Source organism: Arachis ipaensis, chromosome B6 (genome assembly GCF_059453495.1).
Source record: "Arachis ipaensis isolate K30076 ecotype BB chromosome B6, ASM5945349v1, whole genome shotgun sequence".
In the NCBI taxonomy this organism is placed as follows: Eukaryota; Viridiplantae; Streptophyta; class Magnoliopsida; order Fabales; family Fabaceae; genus Arachis; species Arachis ipaensis.
In genome coordinates this window covers 115,736,042-115,743,487 of record NC_142441.1, presented here as the reverse complement: position 1 = coordinate 115,743,487, position 7,446 = coordinate 115,736,042, and the positions used below count along the sequence as shown (strand labels likewise).

The 7,446-nt window shown below is 37.9% G+C and overlaps 1 pseudogene; it reads right to left on the bottom strand.

The window, feature by feature from the left end:
* Positions 1-1,292: 1,292 nt before the first annotated feature.
* LOC148562406 (uncharacterized) lies at positions 1,293-2,117 on the bottom strand (annotated as a pseudogene).
* Between the last annotated feature and the right edge of the window lie 5,329 nt (positions 2,118-7,446).

Genomic DNA, 7,446 nt, shown 5'->3' with positions numbered 1-7,446 from the left:
TTCTTTTTGGAAACACTCAAAATCATCCATTCAACAATGGAATTTTATAACAAAGTTTCTCGGCAGAGTCCCAAGTCTTTAGGGGAGAATAACATATCTCATTTCGCCAAAATCATTTAAAATCATTAAAACATTGGCTTTCTGATTTGAGTAAGAAAATAGGATCTAAGCCAAACCGAGTCACGTAACCTTTACTTCTTTCGAAACCATTTCCTTTACTTAAACAAAACCGGCTTCAATTCCATAATTAAATCTGAAGCGTTTCAAACTGATAAGAGAATCATTTTTGTTGTGTTAAACTAGAGTTCAAAAGATACTTTGAATCTTATTTAAAACGTCAAAATAATGAGGCTCATCAATCGAAATCCAATTCCTTTTAAAATCACGAAAACTCTCCCAAGGGACAATCTTTGTGTTTAATAGAGAAAAACATAAACCCGCTTTACCTTTTAAAACAGCCTCAAAGCAAAATTCTCTTTCAAATGACTTGTACCCAAAGACATACTGTTCTTCTTGGAAAATAAGGATAAATCATGATTCTCTTTTCAATAATTCTTTCAAAGCATAACTTCATTGCTTTCTTAATTGCTCTAAGTAAAGGTAATAAAGAAGCCATAATTTCACAATCCTCAAAATAGATAGGAAAGGCATTAAACTCAAAATTCCCCAATTAACATTTCAAATAAGGACTCGGATTCTATAGAAATTTCGGCAGCACCTCCCCTAAAACTTGGACTTTTGCCACCCGGTTCGGGTCCCAACTAAACCGTTTCTCATTCCTTTTCAACAGCTCAAAACCAGAAATCAATTCAAAAGCAAGCTAAATCCAACAGTCGCCTCAGTGGCATATCTCAAGGAAGCCATTTCAAAAATCAACTCAATATCAACCGATTTAACTCATTTCCAAAGCTTTAAAGAATCGGTTCAGCAATAAATCATTTATCAAAACCAAATCAATTAAAGCAACACAGGCTGAATTTCAAGAGTATTCTATCTTCCACATCATCAAAATAATTGACTCAATTCAAACCAATCCTCAACGGATTAAACTCATTTCAAATCTTTAAGGAATCAACTTCAAACATTACATTTCACAAGCCACACAACAATTCGGCCAAACCAACATCCATAGTCATTCGAGTCAATCAAATAATACATAAGGCAGATACAATCACCAAATACACAATATCTCACATCAGTACCCATATGTAATAATTCCAATAATAAACTATAGTTTTTGGAAAGCGCCCCTATCTCAAAACGCAATTCCATAGCCCAAAAGTCTCATAGAGTCATCTCCGCCTCAACCCAAAACCAACTGCAGCCAGCAACTTGGCTCCACTTGCGTTCTCAACAATCTCAGCAACTCTAATCGCAACATACAACAACCGAAACTCAATCTCATAGCAATTAATGCCACAAACCTCAGCTTGAGATAACGGAACAATAACAAAAGGGCTTTCCAATTGAAACGCTTACCGAACCGAAGAAGAAACGGCTGAACCGAAACAGCGACGGTCTCCGAACCGGTTCGGCGGCAGCCCGATAGCCACCTAAAGCGGCAGCGGTGACCTGAACAACATGCAGCAACGATGAGGTTTCCGGAAACTCAACGGAAGGAGAATCAACTTAAAACCCTTACCGACAAATTTTTCGGCGACGGCAGTGGCATTCCCGGCTGCCAGGCACGGCGGCGCGACTGATTTCTCCCCCGGGAACGGCTGTGACAGGACCAGCGTCTCCTTCTTCCGTTCAAAATCCCAGCGGCAACCACAGTGGTGGTTCTGGTCAGCTCTGGTGGCAGTGGGCTCCGGCAACTTGCATAATCCCGAGGCAGAAGCAGACAGCAACTCCGGTGGTCTTCTCCGGTGACGACACCAGCTACCACGAGGACGGCGGCGGTGAAACCCTAATAGCGCCGGCGCTGCACAGCAGGGACGAGGATGGAGCTTCTTCTCGGTCAGTGGTTCGCAGCTCACGGTAATGCGCGAAACACCTCCTTTGGCGGTGACTGCTCCACTCTCCACTGCGGCGGCGTCGAGGATCCAAGATGGCGACGCGATCTCAACCCCACGGACAGGACGGTGGTGATGGCAGTTCTATTCACTCACCTCCATCGCGTCTCACTCTCGACATCTCTCCTTCACCCCTCTTCGACCGGCACCAAGGTGGACTTACACGTAACGGCGGCGACGAGCGTGCAGGGCGCGGCGACTCCGGCAGTCACGGCGACGGCGCGGTGGCAGAGAAGCCCAGCGCGCGGCGCAGTCTCTTTCCTCCCCTCCTCTCCTTCTTCTCCTCCACGAATCTGTTTCTCCCTTCCCTCTCTTTCTTTCTTTCATTTTTGCAGATGTTGCTGCTGGCTGAAATGGGGAAGGTTGCGGCTGTGTGTGTGCTTAGGTTAGAGGGGCAGCAGCTGCTGCTGCTGAATGTGAGTGAAGGAAACCGGGTCGGTGAGCGGGTTACTGGGTTAGGGTTTCATTTTCAAAAATTAGGGTTAGGGACATTTTAGTAATTTCACTTAAAAATAGGGATAATATAGTAATTAGAAATAAATTCTAATCCAATAATAATAATATATAAAATACTATTTGTTCATCAACTCTACAATTATTTTCAATAAAATGCCCAAATCAAATAATAAGAAATAATATACTTAATTTCTTCATTTTCCAAAATAACAGTATTAATATTTAAAATATTACTTATCCAACCCAAATCATATAAAATACTTATTATTTTATAATTATCAACTTTATAATTCAAATATAGAAAATAATCCAATAATTATAAAATTGGATAATAATCATAGCTTATCTCAAATCCAATAAATCAAAACTTGCCTTAATTATCTTTAATAAAATAATCTCTGAAATTAAGGCTATAAATAATTGTAGGATTTGAGACTTGATCATAATAAGACTTTTCAAAGATTCTGGGCCTTACATTCTACCCACCTTATAAAAATTTTCGCCCTCGAAAATTGATACAAAATGGAAGAAATTCCATAACAGTTCACCCTTGAACACATTTAAAGAAGAAGCAAAAATATCTCAAAATATAACCATATATACGATTTTCAAATACTTTGATTATCATAAGCATAAGGATGCAAAGGTAGGAGTGTAACTGCCAGGCAAACGTTACAAGATAGGCTCAATGCAAAAGATAACATGGGTCAATCATGTGATAGTAGGGAAAGGCATCAAAGGCTAGAAAACAGGATGGAGTTAAAACGATGTGCTCAATATCCGCACACTAATCTTATATCAACCTCAAGGTTTCAACTTTCCAATTCCATCAAGCACCTTACAAACCCCAAATTTGATCACAAGCCTGACAATCACAAACCCGTTCGCAAGGAACAAAATGCCCACAACTCATACGTTGCACACCTACCGCTTCAACTTCCGTATACACATCACATCTTAAGGAACTAACGTATCGCGTTACTACGTCTACAAGTCGCACGTGATACCAAAACAATTCTCGAGTCTACTCAGAAGAATATGAGATCTTAGAAAGGAGAGACGGATGTCAAAGACAATAGTCATAGATTTGAAAGAATATATCCAATCCCAGATAAACATGGATGTTCAAGCAATAAAGTTTGCTAGACATAATTCAATTGACAACTTCAAAGATAACCCTTAGATCAAAGAAGTTCAATAGGATCAACAAGAAGATAACCAGCGCATCAGCTTGAAACAAACTCAAACTGAGTCGATGAAGTATGAGGTTTACAAAAGAGAATATCTCAAACCCAAGGCAAAGCTCACAAAACTCAAGGGCATGATTAAAAATACTTCTGAATACATTGTTCTTAAAAGAATCGAAAACTTGCAGGAAAATCACCTCGCAGTCTAAAAGAAAAGTTAAGCAACAAATGTCCTTCAAGAGAGTAATAAAAGCATAAATGTGGCTTTACTTCAATACAATTCCATGTTGAAGTAGATTTTGTAGAGTTCCAAAAACAAATGCACACAACTTTGGCTAAGAGCTAAAATATTTCCTCAAATATTTTAGAAAGATAATTAAATGCACAACTTAACCAAAAGCAGTTCATAAAAACTCAGAAATAATCAGATGCTTGTTCAAAATTCTCAAAATTTCATATTCAAACAAGCATGTATAACATTTATAGCAAGTACGAAAGAGGAAGTTAAACTCTTTTTAGAAAAGAAACTCCGAGATAAAAATTTGCTTACAATCTGGTAAGGAAATAAGTGGTGCGTTACAAACAAACCGGTTTCCACTAAACAAGGAAACTTTCCAAAACCTCATTTAAAATAGCGCATGCCGATTTTTAAATTAACTTCATCAATATTGAACAATGGTTTCAATCTAAATCAAGAAACAGAAAATAAATTCCGTTTAAAACTTCTTACAAGAGAATTCAAAACTTCTTTAAAAAAAGTCCAAAATAATACTCCAAAAGTGTTCTTGAAATCCCCATCTCAGAAGAACATTCAAGAAGTTTAAGATGTACTAAAAAGGAGTCAAGCCTTGCAAGAAAGGATCTTAAATTAGAGTAGTTCAAACAAGATCCACTAAGCATGAAATATCAAACAAGTTTTAAATGGATCCAAAAGAATACAAAAGTCATAGAAAAGACAACTCAATCATTTGTAATTTTTCAATGATAAATCTTTAACTAAAAACTCTTGTAGAGATAATGGGAGAATAAACAATGTACTATCCTGAAACGAATCAAACTGACCCACATAAGGATGAGATTCACAAGAGGGGACAAACCAAGATCAATGGTAATGTTCACAAGATGTAAAAGATTAGTTAAAAAAACAGAATCACGTATGACATTCATAGAGGTGAAAAGCTTAAGAAGGAACCAGTCCGTTCATAAGAAGAAAGCTATGAATCCAACATTTTCAAAAGAACAACAATGGCATAAACTATGTAGTATACTAAACCAAACTCAATTCAAAATAAGTTAAGTAAAGCTTATCAAACGAAACTCAACCGGAATGAAAGCGAAAAATTCTTCCTTTCCAGTATTTCAGAAAATATCCAAATACACAATCAAATAAAGATGTCCATTGGAACTATAGTAAAATTACTAGAAGGTCAAAATTTACTTTTAAAATAAGTACAATTGCGTAAACCAGTAAAAGTACAGGCAAAGTATTAGAAAGAAATAGTTGTTAAACTGTATAAATAATTTCAAAGTCTCATATATAGAAAAGCATATATCTAATCAACAGCAATTTATAAAATCTCAAAATTGGCTGTGATCACTGTCAAGTAAGAGAAAAACTGAATCAACAATTTCTCAAAGAATGGACTCAGAATCCGGAGTTAAAAGTCACAGCACATTAAGACAGGTTCAAGGCTATATCAAAGAATACTTGAATCAAGAAGAACTCAAACAGAGGAAGATAGATGCAACAAAGATCTTAAACCAGCATATGCACTTAAGGTCAAACAAGAATACATATGGATAGAGGAATAGAGTGAAGACATCAAATTACTCTTCAAAAGGTCTAGCAAATAAGAACTTCAAGTTAGGATATGAAAGAACATGTCAACTCGAACAGAATTCAAGACACACAACTGAATAGCCTCGAGAAGTAGTTTCCAACTTTTCCAAAACCCGCAATTCGCTTTACTCAAAACTCGTATAACATCTATGATAACCCATCAGTGCCTTCATATACATAATTCACTAGTATTAAGCCGGCCAAACTTAATATCAGGAATTATGCAACGCAAGACTAACAGCGTTAATCAATAGATCGTCATGTGCATAAAGCTCTAATTCTCATCATTCGACAAGACCTAATACATGACAAACACTCAGAGTATGCAACTAAAGCATAGTCAGTCCATTCCTCAGGCTCTACAGGAAGAACTGCTCTGATACCATAATGTAACACCCTAACTACCAAAGCTCACGCTTCCGGCTGCGCGACTCTGATAGGTCGGACATTACGACGACACTTATCTTATTTAATACTAAAATATGAGCCTGTTTGAAACTTTAAACCGCAATACCGCTCCCAAAAACTTTCATCCGATAACATACGTCCATAAATACCATACAACTTACAAAACTCATAAAGAGTACATCCATATATATACAAAAATATATATATATAATATTACAAACATAATCCAATACAATTCCTATCCCTCTTACAGAATATCTCAAGATAAAGGCGAGGGTACAAATAATAGTCTAAAGCAATACAGAGCATTTCAACCACAACTAAAAGAACTCTTCGTAACTTCTGCGCCCATATCCTGAAAGGGGAAAAGTGTAGGGGGTGAGAACATCATCCTTGAAAGGGTTCTCAGTAGAGGGTTTTTGGGAATTACTGTAATAGGATACATGAAGATAAACCGTACCAGTGATTAATAACCTTCTTATGCCTCCTTTCAAAAACACGGTTTTCAATAAAAGTAAAGTCGGAAATCTTTTCGGAAAGAAGAACCGTTCAATTCTCAAAACTCAAAAGCCTTTCAAAACGGTTTATCTATGCGGAACCAAAATAGCCTTTCATAATTTTATTCCAAACCAGAAACACAAAACCGAAATCAACCATCAGTTCATCTCTTTCCAACCACGGCCCTAGGCCCAAACAATCCAACCAACAACCAGTCACCACAAATCCAACAGAGTCCCAGATGCAAACACAGATAGGAAGTTCAAGCACAAACAAACAGTTATTACAAGTAGAACAGTTAGCAATTAATCACATAGGCAAACCAAGTATAATATGCACACCCAACCAATGTCACACAAATGCATATGATGCATGCCTGTCCCTAGTGGCTGATGATATCATCTGTCGGTTATAGAGCCAACCCGACAAGTCCTGGTAGCTAACCATTGGACTGTCCCTCTGTCGTGCATCCCCAACTCGAGTTATACTCATCATAAACTTGATCATAATCATGATCCATATCCATCACCCTCACTGGTGAATATTTACGGGGGCGAGCTCATCCGGGCCTTTCACAGTGCCCGGCCACACTTACGACATAGGGTCAACAGAGTATCAAGTCTCGACCCGGAGCACGTGGTGGCTAGCCACTGCTACTACCCAGGGAAACTCGTATCTCAGATAGTGGAAGTGCAACATTCACATTTATCAATGATTCAGCATAAACATGCATTCAATCTCATCCATGGATCAACATCCATCTCAGCCATCCGGCTCATGGTTCAGTCCAGAACCAGCCAATATTCATATCATACACAGCCATTCCGGCTCACGGTTCAATCCAGAACCAACCAATATGTATAATCATACACAGCCATTCCGGCTCACAACAAAACAGCACTTCCACCATTCAACATCATTAAATTCATAAAGTCGGCATTTAAGCCATAAATCATTTTCTCAATTCATTTCACTTTGAAATCGAGTTTCAACTCTTTTCAGCCTTGGCTTTAAAGATCTCATTTCTCAAATCATTTTAGGC